The following is an 18,910-nucleotide window of genomic DNA, read 5'->3' as shown; positions in this document are numbered from 1 at the left end:
CACGTAGGATGCCTCGCGTGTGTGGTGTGTGAGAGAGTTCGCCCACATGCCGGATTCCTCTCCGCGGTCAACGGTTGCCACTCGGGGGCGTGTGGTGCAACTGCTTAGCGCCCGCATGAATCGCCCGACTGTGGTTGTTGTCAACCATGTCTCGCACTTCGCCCCCCCTCCCCTCGCGGTTCCATTTACTCTCTCCACTTCATTACTCACCCAACCCACCCCGCAGCTCATTCGATTGGAAGAGAAGCCGAGAGGAGAAGGCGGCGGCGGAGGCGGAAGAGTCGACGACATTCGCGGCCATCGGTGGGGCTCGCCGGACCGGAGCGTCTTCGCCGGAGTGCCCCACAGATTGAAGGTAATGCTCCTTCACACGCTCACATTCCTTGCCTACATTCGCTCCCTCCCCCATCTGTGGCCAATTTTCTGCTCGAGATTCATCAAGATTCCGGCTGATTCGTAGTGCTCCAGCGTTCCTGATGAGGACATCAATACCATTGTTACACCCACAGCCCCTGCTGCTATACATATTGGACCAATTACTAGAGCTCGCGCACGCCAATTGAATTATCAGGTACTTTCGTTTCTTGGTAACGATTCTAATGTTCATGAGAATATGATGTTGCCTAAATTGGATACATTTGTTTTGCTTACAAATGAAGGGCCTAGCTTGGACAAGAAAGATGAACCTTGGAGCAAGTTCAAGCATGAAGATGATGGCATGCGCAAGGGGATCAAGAACGGAGTTACAAGTGATGAATTCAGGACTTTGAAGCCACCATAAGGAGTGCATGAAGCCTTGGACGAAATATACAAGATGCCACTTCATAAATTTCGTCCAGAGGCTATTCTAGGTGCTGCGTCACCTTATTATTGGGCTAGGCCCATGTATTTTCAAAATACTTAAGTATAGGCTGTTTTTAGAGTCTGTATGTGTGGGGAAACAAGAGTTAGGGTTGGTTTCGGACCCCTCCTCCAAGGGCCACAAAATTCCCCCCTCTCTCCTCCATACATACAGCCCTTAGGGCATCATTTAGACTTTGGGTTTTTTTAGATTAAAGTTCGCCATAGCTGCAACTTCACGTACTTCGTTCATGTTCAATGACCAGACAAAGGCGTCACAAAACCCCACCTTGATCAATAAAGCTTTCATCTTATATTCGCAGTATCCAGATTGCAATCTTAGTTTCTTGCTTGTTCTTTGTTTGCCTGTAGGAAACAGACCTTCGTGGTCAGGTTGATCGTGCTCCGGCGTGGTCAATAACCTCTCGGAGTTGGTTTAGCGATTGCTAAGGCGCGACGTCCCCGCACGTTCGTAGTCGGATCTTCAAAGTCGATTTCCTCCAAACGATAGCCTCCATCTCATTGAAAGACGGGACACCTTTGCCTCTATCAAGTGGTATCAGGTTTCTAGGTTGCTCGGTGAGATTTTACTGTTTTTCGTAGTTTAGATCGAGTCTGTTCTTCATACCTATAGTCCACGAAAAAGCCAAAAAAATTAGGGTTAGTTCTTCCTATCCGAACCAATCTGAGCCGTTGCATAATCTTTTCTGTATTTGCTTTGTTGAATGTGCAGTTGCATCATCGTCTCAAGTTGCTGGTCTTAGCGTCTAGTCCTTTAGAGTTTCGAGTTTTGTTCACAGGTTATCACGTCGCCGCTACCATATATCACCACTGCATCAATCATTATCGCTGCTGCCATATACCACCACCACACCAACTTCATCATCGCTGCCATATACCACCACCACATATTCACCACCAATCCGAGTCCATATACGCCACCACATATCCGCCGCCATCACGCCAATCCGAGTACACCTGCAACATATATCCGTCACCAGTCCGATTTCCACCAGATTCATCGCCGCCACCAGTCTGAGTTCCACCAGATTCATCTCCGCCACCAGTCCTAGTCTGAGTCCAGTATTTCTTGCTTTGTTTTTGAGTTCCAGATCACGCGATACTTCTAGTCGTGACAGAGTCGGACTCCCAAACTTTCGTGCTACCCGCAGAACAAAAATAGTTCCAAACTCAAAAAAAACTAAGTCTGGAAAATTCTTGCTAGGCAGTTTTTAGACCATTTGTAGACTTTTTCGGAAAAAAAATTTGCGGGGCAAAAAAAAGAGGAAAAAAGAAAAATAAAAAAAATTAGAGCGTGCTCCTCCCTTGTTTACGTGCAGCGCCGTGATTTTGTTAGTGTTCTAGGCTCACGTCTCTAGCACGGTCTAGCCTAGGACCAGCACAGTACGGTCGTTGAGTGTTTATTCAACTTTGCATCTCTGAATTGATTATTGTTGACCATTTTGCTACCATATTATAAGCCTTCCCAGCTCCGCATACATCTACGTCGTGCGTTTCACTCTCCCTGGTAATCGCTCTATCCAAGCTTTGAGAGTTTTGACTACAACGGTTACCGATCACCACCTGCTGCTGGGTGAGAACTGGTAAGAATTTGAGATTCCCTTGCTGGATTTGTGATACACCACCACCAGCACCACCACTTCCTAGTAGTCTGTAGGATCATATTCTTGTGTATTTCTATTGCTGCTAACCATGGCAGGATCACAAGCCGATGAGACAGATTGGGAGAACATGACAAACAAAGAGCTACATGATAAATTTCAGCAAATGATGAGTGGACAGGTGCAAGATGTGCTAAACAAATTTGAAGAGGCCATGGAGAAGATAGATGGCATGGAGAAGACGTTTGAAACAATGCTCGATAACAAGTTTAATGAATTGCTCACGCGTATTCCACCACCACCACCGGCTGCATCTAACGCACCTCTACAACAACAACAACATCGCCTTCCAAATCAAGTGGGATGGGCACTATGCATTCCCCTTGAACCTGGTTAAAATTCCGGTGCCGCTGTTGATGCTTCTGTAGCTCCTGCTGCTACTGCAGAGGTGGAGGACCATTACGAGGATGAGGTTGATCAAAATCAAAACTACGTGCAACCACCAGCACCACCGCCACTAAGTCGTCCTCATGCATATCATCGCAATGGTAGGGCTGCACAACCACCTCAGGTGCGTGATCATGACCATCTCCCTAAACTGAAATTGAACATTCCACCATTTGAGGGTAGATATGTTCCTGATATATATCTTACTTGGGAGTAAGAAACTGAACAACGATTTACATGTTTACAATATCCTGAGGAGAGACGTGTTCCTGCTGCTGTTTGTGCTTTCACAAGCTTTGCATGTGTTTGGTGGTCTGAACATTGTAGATTATATCCTATTCCAGCTACTTGGGCTGCTTTGAAAATTGCTATGCGTACTCATTGGGTTCCACCATATTATCAAGAAAACTTCAAAAATTGCAGCGTTTAAGACAAGGAAAAAATTATGTAGAAGAATATTATCAGGAATTACAAACTGGCATGATTAGATGTGGTTTTGTTGAGGAGAATGAAGCTATGCTTGCACGTTTTATGGGTGGATTAAATAGAGAGATTCAGACCATTCTAGAGTATAAGGAGTATACTAATATCACTCGTTTATTCCATCTTGCTTGTAGAGTTGAACATGAAGTGCAGGATCGACAGGCATTGGCGTGGACTAACTTTCCTGCAGGTCGATCTTCATCATGGACACCACGTGCATCCTCTATTTCCACTGCACCAGCACCTGCATCAGGTGCCACCTCCAGCCGTGATACAAGAAAGCAAGCACAACCACCACTATCTGCCAAGAGCACACCTGTTGGGCATGCATAGAGTTCTTCTTCTTCAATGGCATCAACAGGGCACACAAGTGATATTATTTGTCGTCGTTGTAAGGGAAGTGGACATTTTGCGAGAGAATGCAAATCTCAGCATGTGATGATTGTTACTGAGGATGGTGGGTATGAGTCCGCTAGTGACTATGATGAGGAGACTTTGGCTCTTATTACACATGAAGAACACGGTGGAGAGGATTCTGATCATGAGACACAATACATGGCTGCTGAAGATGCTGATAGGTATGAATGTTTAGTTGCTCAACGTGTTTTAAGTGTGCAGGTTACACAAGCTGAGCAAAATCAGAGGCATAATTTGTTCCATACAAAGGGAGTTGTGAAGGAACGTTCTGTTCGCGTCATCATAGATGGAGGGAGCTGCAATAACTTGGCTAGCATGGAGATGGTGGAGAAGCTATATCTCACCACAAGACCACATCCACATCCTTACTACATCCAATGGTTCAACAACAGCGGCAAGGTTAAGGTAACACGTACTGTTCGTGTGCATTTTAGTATCTCTACATATGTTGATTATGTTGATTGTGATGTGGTACCTATGCAAGCATGTTCCTTATTACTTGGTAGACCATGGCAGTTTGATAAAAATTATGTACACCATGGTAGAAACAATCAGTATACTCTTGTTCATAAGGATAAAAATATTACTTTGCTTCCTATGACTCCTGATTCCATTTTGAACGATGATATTAATAGAGCTAATAAAGCAAAACAGGAGAAAAATAAGAGTGAACATCAGATTGTGGCAAAAGAATTTGAGCAACAAATGAAGCCTAATAATAAAACATCTAGTGTTGTTTTTGAAAAGTGCATGTTTACTTGCCGCCAAATCTGATATTGATGATCTAGATTTTAACAAATCTGTTTGCTATGCTTTTGTGTGCAAAGAGGCATTATTTTCATTCGAGGACGTGCCTTCCTCTTTGCCTCCTGCTGTCACTAACATTTTGCAGGAGTTCGCTGACGTCTTTCCACAAGACGTGCCACCGGGATTACCACCTATTCGAGGGATTGAGCATCAAATTGACTTAATTCCCGGTGCATCATTACCCAACCGTGCACCATACCGTACCAATCCAGAGGAGACGAAGGAGATAATGCGTCAAGTACAAGAACTGCTCGACAAAGGTTATATACGCGAATCCCTTAGTCCTTGTGATGTTCCTATCATTTTAGTGCCGAAAAAGGATGGTACGTCGTGTATGTGCGTTGATTGTAGAGGCATTAATAATGTTACTATTTGGTATCGTCATCCTATTCCTAGGCTAGATGATATGCTTGATGAATTGCGTGGCTCTACAATATTCTCCAAAGTTGATTTGCGTAGTGGATACCATCAAATTCGTATGAAATTGGGAGATGAATGGAAAACAACATTTAAAACTAAGTTTGGATTATATGAGTGGTTAGTCACGCCTTTTGGGTTAATTAATGCACCTAGTACTTTCATGAGATTAATGAACGAAGTTTTACGTGCTTTCATATGACGATTTGTGGTAGTTTACTTTGAAGACATATTGATTTATAGCAAATCTTTGGAGGAACATTTGGAACATTTACGTGTTGTTTTTATTGCTCTACGTGATGCACGTTTGTTTGGTAACCTTGGAAAGTGCACCTTTTGCACCGACCGAGTATCTTTTCTTGGCTATGTTGTTACTCCACAGGGAATTGAAGTTGATAAAGCCAAGACTGAAGCTATTGAGAGTTGGCCGCAGCCCAAAACAGTCACACAAGTGAGGAGTTTCCTTGGCCTCGCTGGATTCTATAGGCATTTTGTGAGAGATTTCAGCACCATTGTTGCACCTCTCAACGAGCTTACAAAGAAGGATGTGCCTTTTGTTTGGGGTACCGCACAGGAAGAAGCCTTCACTGTATTGAAAGATAAGTTGACACATGCTCCTTTACTCCAACTTCCTGATTTTAATAAGACTTTTGAGCTTGAATGTGATGCTAGTGGAATTGGATTAGGAGGTGTGTTATTACACACAAGAAGGGTAAAGAAAATGTTATTGATGATGCATTGTCTCGTCATTATACTATGCTTTCACAACTTGACTTTAAAATATTTGTTTGGAGACCATCAAAGATCAACATGTGCATGATGCTGAATTTAAAGATATATTGCAGAATTGTAAGGAAGGGAGAACTTGGAACAAGTTCGTTCTTAACGATGGATTTGTGTTTCGTGCTAACAAGCTATGCATTCCAGCTAGCTCCGTTTGTCTTTTGTTGTTGCAGCAGGTGCATGGAGGAGGATTAATGGGACACTTTGGCGTCAACAAGATGGAGGATATACTTGCTACACATTTCTTTTGGCCAAAGATGAGACGGGATGTTGAGCGTTTTGTTGCTCGCTGCACTACATGTCAAAAAGCTAAGTCACGACTCAATCCTCATGGTTTATATATGCCTTTGCCTGTACCTAGTGTTCATTGGGAGGTTATATCTATGGACCTTGTTTTAGGTTTACCTCGAACAAAGAAGGGGAGGGATAGCATATTTGTTGTCGTGGATAGGTTCTCGAAAATGGCACACTTTATACCATGTCATAAAAGCGATGATGTTGTTAATGTTGCTGATTTGTTCTTTCGTGAAATTATTCGCTTGCATGGTGTGCCAAATACTATTGTTTCAGATCATGATACTAAATTTCTTAGCCACTTTTGGAGATGTTTATGGGCTAAGTTGGGGACTAAACTGCTTTTTAGTACTACTTGTAACCCCCAAACAGATGGACAAACTGAAGTAGTCAATAGAACATTGTCTACTATGCTTAGGGCTGTTTTGAAGAATAATAAGAAAATGTGGGAAGAATGCTTGCCACATATTGAATTTGCTTATAATCGTTCATTGCATTCTACTACTAAGATGTGCCCATTTGAAATTGTGTATGGTTTCCTACCTCGTGCACCTATTGATTTGTTGCCCCTTCCATCTTTGGAGAAGGTTAATTTTGATGCGAAAGAACATGTTGAATTGATTTTAAAAATGCATGAGTTAACTAAGGAAAACATTGAGCGTACGAATGTTAAATATAAACTTGCTGGAGATAAGGGTAGAAAACATGTTGTGTTTTCACCTGGAGATCTTGTTTGGTTACATTTGCGTAAGGATAGATTTCCTAATTTGCTCAAATCAAAGCTAATGCCACGTGCTGATGGTCCTTTTAAGGTGTTGGAGAAAATAAATGATAATGCATGTAAACTAGAGCTGCCTGCAGATTTTGGGGTTAGTCCCACTTTTAACATTGCAGATTTGAAGCCTTATTTGGGTGAGCAAGATGAACTTTCGTCGAGGACGACTTCATTTCAAGAAGGGGAGGATGATGAGGGCATCAATACCATTGTTACACCCACAGCCCCTGCTGCTATACATACTGGACCAATTACTAGAGCTCGCGCATGCCAATTGAATTATCAGGTACTTTCGTTTCTTGGTAACGATTCTAATGTTCATGAGAATATGATGCTGCCTAAATTGGATACATTTGTTTTGCTTACAAATAGCTTGGACAAGAAAGATGAACCTTGGAGCAAGTTCAAGCATGGAGATGATGGCATGTGCAAGGGGATCAAGAACGGAGTTACAAGTGATGAATTTAGGACTTTGAAGCCACCATAAGAAGTGCATGAAGCCTTGGACGAAATATACAAGATGCCACTTCATAAATTTCGTCCAGAGGCTATTCTAGGTGCTGTGTCACCTTATTATTGGGCCAGGCCCATGTATTTTCAAAATACTTAAGTATAGGTTGTTTTTAGAGTCTGTATGTGTGGGGAAACAAGAGTTAGGGTTGGTTTCGGACCCCTCCTCGAAGGGCCACGAAATTCCCCCTCTCTCCTCCATATATACAGCCCTTAGGGCATCATTTAGACTTTTGGTTTTGTTTAGATTAAATTTCACCATAGCTGCAACTTCGCGTACTTTGTTTGTGTTCAACGACCAGACAAAGGCGTCACAGAACCCCACCTTGATCAATAAAGCTTTCATCTTATATTCACAATATCCAGATTGCAATCTTAGTTTCTTGCTTGTTATTCGTTTGCCTGCAGGGAACGGACCTTCGTAGTCAGGTTGATCGTGGTCCGGCGTGGTCAATAACCTCTCGGAGTTGGTTTAGCGATTACTAAGGCGTGACGTCCTCGCACGTTCGTAGTCGGATCGTCAAAGTCGATTTCCTCCAAACGATAGCCTCCATCTCACCGAAAGATGGGACACCTTTGCCCCTATCAGTTCCTATCGGCGGCAAAGTCCCGTGCTTGCCATTTTTGGTGGCATTGCGCAGTTTTCGTCGCTGCCGCGGTGGCAGTCATGCCGGTGTGGCTCGGCCTGTCCGCAGCCACATCCTGGTTCTGCCTTGCGATTGAGCCGGCGTTTTTCTAGATGTTAGATTATGAATTGTCTCGAAATGCTATTTTCGATCAGTGGAGGAAGTTTTTCGTTGGTGAATTTCAGGTTATGATAATTGCCAATGAACCCTAGATCTAGGTAGTTGTATTTCAATGTGTAGTATAAAGGCAGCCATGGCAGTTTCAGCAACTATTTGCACTGGATGGCAACTAATTTCCTGATCAACTGTGTCAGTTGTCATAGATATGCTTTTCATGTGGCAACTAATTTTGTGATCATGCTATGTCTGTTGCCATGCTGTAGGCAGGATAATGTGGCAAATTCACTGTACCATAGACTCATTTTTGTGTTTTTCCATGCTGACTTGTGATATCTAGACATATTTGGTTGTATTACATGGCAACTCAAGATTCTTTGCAGGAAAACTCCTCTCAAAATGGGAAGGACCCTATGTTATCGAGGAGGTTTATCGGTCTGGAGCCATCAGAATAAATAATGCCGAAGGTACTAACCCGAAGGTTGTTAACGGGCAACGAATAAAACATTATATCTCAGGTACGCCATTGATGTTGAAAGTAATATTATCCAAACTTGACACCGGAAGAACACATAAAAGAGTCCTTTCGGAACACTCCAGAATCGTGAAAATAAGGAGGTACATGATACGGTAAGTAAACGGACTCCGAAAAATACGCAAAAATATTTTCTGTCAGTTTTGGAATATTTAGAAAAAATAAGAAAATAAGAAACTTCCAGGAAACGTACCCTGGTGGGCACAAGACACCAGCCCGGTGCGCCCAGGTGGGTTTGTGCCCACCTGGGGTACCTTCCAGACTCCATTTTTCTACAGTTTCCTTGTTCCCCAAGATAAAAAAATTATATACCCCCCCCCCCCGAACCTGTTGATCACCGTATCGTGGAGAAATCTTCTGTTTTCTTTTCCTTGCTGTTTTCTATCAGATCCTATCTACCATGGCCACCTCAAGCTCCTCCAAGGACAAGTTCTTCAAGAACGTCATCAACCCATATCTGCGGGAGGTGGTGCAGCACCCTCAGGTCATCTAGATGCATGAGGGGTTGCTCCACATCCACGATGTGCAAGGTCCCAAAGGGACATGAATTGTGGAGGGTAGGCTCAAAGCTATGGAGCAGGACATCTTTCGGTGCAAGGGGATGGTTGAGCGTGAACTCAATGCCAATCACCTCATAATCACGGACCTCTCCTGTGATCTCAAGGTGGATGGCAAGCCCATGAAGGACAACGTCTTCACCCTCAACGAGCAAATCAAATCCTCCAAAGCCAGATCTATGATCTCCAAAACCAAGTATTTGAATATGAGGCGAGGTTTAAAGGTATGAGTTTGGCTGATAGTTGCAGGACCCATGAGACTCACTCCTCCTCTTATGATGGTGGACCACTACCATGGAAATCTGAGGACAAGATCTCTTCACCACCACCTTCTTCTTCATCACAAAAAGAGAATTGAGTATCGGGTATGGGCACTCCCCTTGGCCTCCGCCAACCTTGGGGGGGGGTGCCCCGGTATCGCATTATCCCCATTATCTTTTTCCTTTACTTATTTTAGTTCGATCTTTTTCTTTAGATGAATAAAAGTTTAGTTCGATCCTTTCTACTTTGAGAGTTTGCTTAGTGATCTATCCTTGTAATCGTGTGTGAGATATATAATAAAGTTTATTTTAAGTTTTCTTTCTTTACTTTCATGTTGCAATTAAAAGAAAGGAAATAAGGAAGAAAAAGAGAAAGGAAATAAATAAAAGGAAAGAAATTGTGAAAAATATCATATACTAATCTTATGGTAGGTGATGACACCACATAAGGAAAAGTATAAGTAGAAAATTTTATTAGAGATTGACAAACATAGCATTAGTCAATGATGCAACTCATGAAAGAATTAATAAGGGAAGAGAAGATTCACATATAAATATACTATCCTAGAATCTTTTGTGATTGTGAGCCCTCATCAAAATATTATATGCCAAAATTGTTGACGTTGGACAAGGAAGACAACTTAATGGTTTATGTTTGTTTATATTCACATAGAAGTCATATTGTCATGGATCCTTTAACATGTGGTGCTTGCCCCTATCTTTGCTAGCCAAAAATTTCGCACCAAGTAGAGATACTACTTGTGCAACCAAAAACCCTTAAACCCAAATCTTATTTTCAAGTGTCCACCATACCTACCTAGGGATTGGGCAAGATCCCTCAAGTAAGTTGTTCGGTGCAAAAAGGCAATAAAAATTGCTTGTAAAAGTGTGAGATCATTTAGTGTAAGAGAAAATTGAGCATTGTACGAACTTGTGATGGTGGAGAATAAAAGCGACAGACTACATAATAAAGGTTGCTATCACAAGGGGCAATACAATGTGACGTTCTTTTGCACTAAGGCGTTGAGCATACAAACAAATAACCGCATGGCAACCTCTGCTTCCCTCTGCGAAGGGCCTATCTTTTACTTTTATGTATTTACTTTTATGCAAAGAGTAAAAGTTTTCCTTCTATTCCTTTTTATTTTTCTCCTTTGGCAAGCATCATGTGGTGAGGAAAGATCTAGGCACATGTGTACAGTTCAATATAGATAGCATGAGTTATTATTGTTGACATCACCCTTGAGGTGAATAAGTTGGGAGGCGAAACTATAAGCCCCTATCTTTCTATGTGTCTTGTTGAAACATTTTAGTCATGTGTATGCGGTGAGTGTTAGCAATCATAGAAGACTATATGATGGTTGAGTATGTGGAGTTGCCTAAAGGCTCCGATATGTGACCCTTCCTGAAAAGATGATGAATTGTAGTTGCAAAGTTGATTGAGAACATAGTTTGTTGGTTTTTAATAGAGTTTTTCTTTATACTTCAATAGTGTGATGAATTCTGACTTATTCATGAGAAGTATATGATAAGAGCTTTATGATAAGAGTCTTATGTTTAAGTTTGTTGCTGTTATAATAATCAACATGATGCTTCTATGTCTGTATTCTATTTTTTTGACACCTCTCTCTCTCTAAGCATGTGGACATGTTTTTCGATTTCGGTTTTTCGCTTGAGGACAAGCAAGGTGATGCGAAGCATCCCAAGGTCATCCCCATGGACCTACCTACATCCCCCACGACACCACTTGGACCAATGACAAGAGCCCGTACAAGAGCTATCGAAGACGAGGTTAACTCTCTCCTTGTTGAACTTCCCTTCGACCCACTTGAGACATGGCTACTACATCCAACGAATATGCTTTGTGTGTTTACGTACCAAGGAACCAGCCTAGAAGAAGTTACGATGCAAGATGGACATCGGGAGCATGAAGAGGAACCGCCCAGTCCAGAATGGGCGGTACTACCGCCCACACATGACGGTACTACCGCTGAAGGCCCCCAAGCGGCACTACCGTCCAACATCCGCTCCACTGCTGCTCAACCCGATAAACTCCTGTGTTCAAGTGACCTGAGTCCAGTACTACCGCCCAGCCCGAGTGGCACTACCACTACAGCGGTACTACCGCCCTAGGGTCCGGTACTACCGCCCTGCCTACGCGCAGAGGTCGGGCCAAGGGCCCATGTATTCCTCTCTCACTTACCCCTTTGTGTACTTCGACTATATATACTCTCCCACCTCATCCTAGCTAGGGTCAGCGTTGTGATAGCTCATTTGAGAGATAGAGCCTCGCTCATCCATATCGGATCTACTCCTTGAGAGAGACTGCGGCCCCTCTACGGAGAAGATCCACCTTGGATTCAAGACCCCCTCTTGGGTGGCCCCATCAAGACCTCCTCACGAAGAAGATCGGTTACCATTTGTATCGTCCCTTGTTGACTTTGGATCTTGTATCTCCTTTTGTGTTCATGGATCTAGCACATGTGTGATCGTTCTTGTTGGTTTGAGTGATTCTCTCGTGTTTCCCCTCGTGTTTCCCCTCGTGTTCTTCGTGTTCATCGCGGAATCCGCTCCTTTCGTGAAAAATCGGCCAACTAGGGTTCCACCCAACATCATCTTGGTGTCATGAGCCACGTTGATCACGATTTCGGAGCCTCCACGTTGTGTTTCTAGCCTTGTTTTGTTAATTTTGTCCCTAATTCGAAAATTCCCCACAAAAATAGCCCCAATTTTTTTTGTGATTTGTTGGTGTGATGAAATTTTGTTGGATTTGATCCGTGGATTTGCTTTGCCTTGAGTGGATCTAGCTTCCCCGCAAGTTTCCCCACTTTCCATCCACGAAATGTCCGCAATTTTTCCCCCGAAATCATCCTTTTCCGCCTCAAATACTCATCCCGATCCGGAATTGCGAATTTTCCCAACACCAGCGGTACTACCGCCCCCGCCGAGCAGCACTACCGCTGAAGTACCACAAGCGGTACTACCGCCCACCCTAGTGGTACTACCGTCCCACCCTGTTTTCACCCAAAACTGGTGAACGTTTTTGCCTAGGTTCCCATACTACCACCACTTTCCGCAACCACCATTGCTTATTCATTTCGCACTCCAATACGCCTTTGCCACTTTGTGCTTTGAGAATTTGAGTTGCAGTTCCGTGTCCTATTGTGTTTCGGCTATTTAGGTACGGTTCGACATCAACATCACCGCCGCTCATCTTCGCCACAGACGTGTCATCAACAATGAACACTTCTCCATTTGGTCACCATCATCCGTTCTTTCTTATGGACGAGGAACCAAAGAACGGTAATCTCATCTTGGTATCGTGATACATCATTCTTGCCATTACATTGATAGACATCATAGCCTTACTCTTTCGCGTTGCTTACCCATCGAGACTAGCCTTTGAGTATTGCCGGCAACGTGACTTGTGCACACTAGTGATCATACTCCCCCTAGCATACATACATATCATTGGTGCATATCATCTCTTGTGTCATAAAGTGTCATCGCATACTCAATTGCTATCTTGGTTCGCGAAACATTGCATGAGAAAAGAGCTCAAACACAAAGAGCCAAATAAGCTTTTAAGAAAAAGGGAAAGATAAGCAAAGAGCTTTTAAGCAAGAACCATAGCATCATACAACATTAAGATTGTCATACTAGATCATCTTGGATCATATCATCGGAACACCATACATAGAACATACTTGGGATAGAAGTCGTTGCATTTTTGCTTAGTAGGTTGTGCACAAGTATTTATATCCGCCTATTGTGCAATCGTGCTAGCGTCTCTCTAGTGTTGTGCAACAAGAACATTTTTGTGGACTCCACATTTTGGCTCATCCTTGGTTGCACGACCCCATTCATCTCTCTGCGTGTGTGTTTCCGTGTACCATATTTTTCTTCGTCTACTTGTTGCATTGCAAACTTGCGAATCTTTTCCAATATTATTGAAGCTCACTAACAATTGCATCAAATTTTGTGCCACCATCCTAACCAAGCTCCACCATAAGCTTTTACTCGTGTAGGTGTGAGAAACCGACAAGAATTGGTACCAATTGTGCTATTTCCTTGTTCCACATTGGAGTGATGTTTGATCCATCTTCAACATCGGTCAAGGTACATTTGGTATACGTACTTCTCTTTCTCCCACTCACATATTTCCCTTGGAAATGATGGATAGGCCAAGTACTTCAACCAACCCACTCTTCATCGGGCAAGACGACGACATGAACTCATATGTCACAAAGAGCCACCTCTTTGGTGCACAACGTGCTTTGCATGAAGAGCAACAAGTAATGAGTGAACGCATCGACAACCTCGCCACCGACTTGTGACTCTCCGAGAAACGTACACGAGACTACTTTGACCACAAGCTCGATGACCACAAGCAAGAAAATGACGCAAGGATGGACAAGATTCGTGCTTTGTTGCTCAACTGCCCTTCTTCCACTTCGTCCTCATCAAGACGGAGCCACTCAAGTCGACACTCCGACTACACCATCTCCGGCTCAAGTACACCGACATCGAATACTCTTCGTCGTGCCGCGTGCCAAGATCAGCAAGACAACTGCAACCCTCTACACGACAACAACTCTCAAGAACAACGACATCGTCAAAGCCAAGCTACATTTGCGCAAGAACGAGAACGGCAACGACAACGCCAACACGAAGAGGAAGAGCGAGTGCGACTACACCAAGAAGCACAAGATGCCTAGACACAACGTCAAGAACAACAATTGCAAGAAGCTCAAGCACTTGAGGCGCAACGTGCCCTACGAGAATCAAGTCGAGCCGTAGCCAACCGATGCCGACAAGCTCGTGGACATGAAGAAGCGCTTCGCGAAGAAGTTCATGAACGAATATATCAAGCTCGCGTGCAACGTCAAGCTCGACAAGTTCCTCCACAAGCTCGCCAAGAACACCAAGTTTAACAAGAGCAACAAGACATTGGAAATCCTCCACGACAAGAGCAAGCCATGAGAGATGGTCCTCCTCGTCAATGATGTCATCATCCCCGACCCGAACACAATGAAGAGCAACTCTACGGCAAGCTAAAGTTCACCATGCCAAAGTTCAATGGAAGCAATGATCCCGAAGAGTGCCTTTCATGGGCATTGAAGGTCGATAAAATATTCCACTTGCAAAACTCTGAAGAAGAGAAGAAGATCGCGATGGCATCCCTTGAGTTCCAAGACTATGTCCTCATTTGGTGGGAACAAGTCATTGAGCGCCGAGAGGCAAAAGGTGAAGCACCCATCACTACTTGGGCGCAAATGAAGGATGTCATGAGAGCACGCTTCGTGCCGACCTACTACAACCGCGACCTCTTCAAGAAACTCCAACTACTCAAGTAAGGAACCAAGAGCGTTGAAGAGTACTACAAGGAAATGGGGATTGCAATGATATGAGCCAATGTCATGGAAGATGATGAGCAAACTATGGCACGTTTCTTGAATGGACTCAATCACCCTATCAAGAAGATCGCTGACTTCCAACCATACTTGAACCTCATCGAGCTAGTCCATGAAGCTACCAAAGCGGAACGTCAAGTGCAAGATGACTTCAAGTATGCCAAGTTCTCATCCAAGTCATATGATTTCTCCAACACCCAAGTTTCAACGACTGCAACACCTTCTACATCAACCAAGCCTTCTACAAGCAACGTCGACAAGTCAAGTTACAAGAAAGCTTCGAAAACCTCAAGTCATCCTCCTACAACGAGCAACTTCAAGCCGAGAGCTTCATCATCATCTACACCAATCGATGAGACCGTCAAGACAAGTTCCTTCGAATGCTTCACATATGGAGGCCTAGGCCACAAGTCATTTGAGTGTACCAACAAGCGGACCATGATCCTCAATGACGACGGTACATATGACTCCATGAGCGAAGGAGAAGTGGAAGCCCTTGAGCAAGTGGCAATGCACCGGCAAGTGAACGATGACGAGGAACAAGTCTTTTGTGACGAAGATTCAAGTCCCGCTCTTGTTGTCTCCAAGGTCTTGAGTCTTCAACATCAACAAGAAGAAGACCAAAGATGCCATATCTTTCATACCAAGCCCAGCATCAATGGAAGGTCCGTCAAGGTCATCATCGAAAGATCGCCTTTACGATGGATACAGGAGTTCATCACCAAGGTGATCTAGGAGCTTCAAGAGGCAAGGACCATACGTGGCGGCCCTCGCCCACCATCCAACGCAGCTCTCCACCCTGGCGAGGGCGGCGGGCTATGCGTCTGCGTCGACATTCCAGGGCTCAACAGGGCCGCATCTCAGCAACGATTCTGGCCTTCGTGTGTTGGGCGGTGTGACGGTCCCCCTCACAGCTACGTTTGCATGCCTCTCAGCCTGCTGAACGCGGCTGTCACCTTCCAGCACCACCTGCGGAGCATCCTGGCGGCTCAGGAGGCTAGGCATCACGTTGTCCTGGTGGAGGTCGAGACAGTTTTTCAGGAGCCACCTGGGCCAGCGGAGCCCCCTGAGGCTCAGGACCCTGGCGGCTCGTGAAGGGCAACCTCTCCAGCGCGCGTCCCCAGCTTCCCCGACACCACTCCAGCACGGTATCAGGTGACTCTTTCCAGTTCATTCAGTGAGGGGCGCCCTTCGGGCAGCATTATCCCCAAGTCGCATGGGCCTGTCCCTGCGGCGTGTATCCTTTTGCATCTTTAGCTTACTCTATTGGGAGCGCCTCACGGGCCGCATCATCCCCAGGCCGCTCGGGTCCGTCCCAGTGGCATGTATCATTCATGCATCTATCTAAACTAGTTTGCCTCTTGCATGAATTGCCTTATGACTATCACCTGCCTGTCCGGTACTTCGATACCATGAATGTTGCACGCCCTTACAAGCCCTCCCACGACCGCCCCATGATTAAGGACTGGCACGGCGTCTATGCTCGGGTTCGTCCCTGCACCGTCGCCAAACCCAAGAGGCTGAGCTCTGGCTCGCGGGCCCGCTCCCGTGTACGTCACCTCCCATGGCCCTTGGTGCCTTGTTCTCGCATGGGCTAATCGCGGACGGGCAAGCCAGGGCACGCGACCCGGTGCCCCGCCACCACGGGAGCCGCACGTCGGCCATCTTTCTTTAGGATTTTTGCATGAGAAGACTAGGCACGGCGTCTGTGCTTGGGTCCATCCCTGCAGCGTTGATAAACCCAATGACTGAGCTCTGTCTGGCAGGCCAGCGTCGTTCACGTCACCTCCTGGGGTCGTTGGTGTTTGGCCTTCTCATGTGATTGCCTCAGGAGATCCATCTCGCAGGGCCACCACAGCCATCAAGAATCAAGACCAGGCGCAACCCGCCTTGAGGTAGGGCCCCGTGAGTCCCGCGCTGGCTCAAGAGTGCCCAGGCACACCTCGTCTAGCCCTGTCGTGCAAGCCACATGTCAGGGCGGGGCTGTACATGCCCCAGGGGCTCCACTCAGAGGGAGTCCTCACCCACGTGTGGAAGCACCATGCTCTGTGCTGGCAGTCGACACGGTCGAGGAGCGGCTATGCCCGTGCAAGTGCGGAAGCGCTATGCTCCGCGCTGGTGATAAACAACTGAGGGTGGCCCCTTGGCCGCATTAACCTCAGGGAGCCGTCCGGCTCAGTGTCCAGCCTCACCGCAATGCTTTCCCCTTGGGGGAGTCACGCGAGGGGGCTAGGGACGGGGGCTACGCTCAGGTCATGCCTAGCGTATGCTGCCCTGCCAGGTCCCTCAGACCTGGTCGTCGCGCGCACCTCCCAAGCGGGACCTCGGCGAGGACAGGTATGAAGGTCTGTTTGCACGTCAAGGGGGACTCCTGAGCATCGCGACTCAGGAGCCTAACTGGACACGTAGCCCCTCACCCCTTGGTCCTGTCCTGGTGATCTGAACAGTCCAACGGCGGCTGAGGTATGCACGGGGTCGGGCTCTGCCGACGTAGAACACTAAGTCCTACTTTCCCATCTCCTCTTTGCGGGCTGTTTGCGCGTCAAGAGGGACTCCTGAGCATCGCGACTCAGGAGCCTAACTGGCCACGTAGCCCCTCACCCCTTGGTCCTGTCCTGGTGATCCGAACGGTCCAACGGCGGCTGAGGTATGCGCACGGTCGGGCCCTACCGACGTAGAATGTCAAGCAAACGAGAAGGAGGTCGCAGAATCTTAACGAGATACTACTAAAACATATTGTCCCTTAAACATCAAACAAGAGTTTTAACACCTCCATGAGGCACGCCGCATATCGCATGAAAGATTGCAGGAAAGAGAAAGCAGGAAGGAGCACCAGCGAGCCTCCTCTTCAGCCTTGGACGCCATCGTCCAGAAGCGCCCGCTCGTCGGCAGCATCGAGGTCACCCGTGCCGTCGGTCTTGGTCGAGGGATCGGTGGCATCATCGGCTGGAGGCGCGGAGTCGATGGCAAGGAACTTCTTCAGTAAGGCCTCCACCTGGCCCTCCACGACCTTCGCAGCGGCTTCACAGCGCCCCTCATCCATAGGCTAGAGCAGGACACCAAGGTCGGCGTTGGGGTCGTGAAGGTGAAGGTGGCTCAGAACACGCGTCAGGGCCGATGAGGAAAGCGCGCACGCTTCCCCCTCCACAATGGGGCCGATCCCGTCAACAACGTCCTCGAGCGCCATAACGAGCTAAGGAAGCAGTTGGGCGGGGCTGTCGTCATCAGTCACCAAAGGCTTCTCCATACCCTTCTCGTAGAGCCCCTGCAGTGCCTTGCGGGACCTCTCCTCAAGAGACTTGAAGGCCTCGCGATCCTCGGCAAGAACCTTTGCCTTGACTTCCAGCTGGACCCTCTCCGCCTCCACCTTGTTCTCCAGTTCCTCTAGGCGGCTACGTTCTGCGGCCTGCGCCTGAGCCACCTGCTCCAGCTCAGCGTCACGACCCGCGACCGCATCCTCCTGGACCTTCATCTTCTCCTTCGATTTGCGATCGCGAGCCTCCATTGTGCGCTCATTGCGCATGGTCTCCAACTCGCCCTCCATCACTCGGCAGCGCTCCTCGGTGGCTTCGGCATCCTTCAACGCCGCCTCGCGGGCGGCCGCAGCCTGGTCGATGGCCCGCGTGCCCTCCTCGGAAGCCGCCGTGGCTTGATCCCAGGCCGCCCTCACGAACGCGTCGAACCGCAGCCACCCCGAGATCAACTCCAGGCGCCCTGACGCCAAACGACGGTCGGCGCATTGAAGGTCACCCCAAAGCTGGGTCATCATGACAAGAGCCTCCTCCAAAACGTCTGGTGAAGCAGCTGGATCAAGGATCGGCGCGGCGACGGGAGGAGGAGGAGGCAGAATCACCGCCTGTGCGTCGATGGCAGCAGAAGAAGGGGCCGGGGGCTCCTAAGCCTTTGGCACCTTGGTCGGCGAGCTGGGGGCAGACGCCTCCGGAGTTGGCTGGGCGGGAGAGGCCGCTTTCTCCTGAGGACAGTCCTCTGCGCCTCGCGAGGATGA

This window comes from Triticum urartu, chromosome 5A, assembly GCF_056163025.1.
Source record: "Triticum urartu cultivar PI428250 chromosome 5A, HENAU_Tu73, whole genome shotgun sequence".
In the NCBI taxonomy this organism is placed as follows: Eukaryota; Viridiplantae; Streptophyta; class Magnoliopsida; order Poales; family Poaceae; genus Triticum; species Triticum urartu.
Note: the sequence above shows the minus strand (reverse complement) of the source record.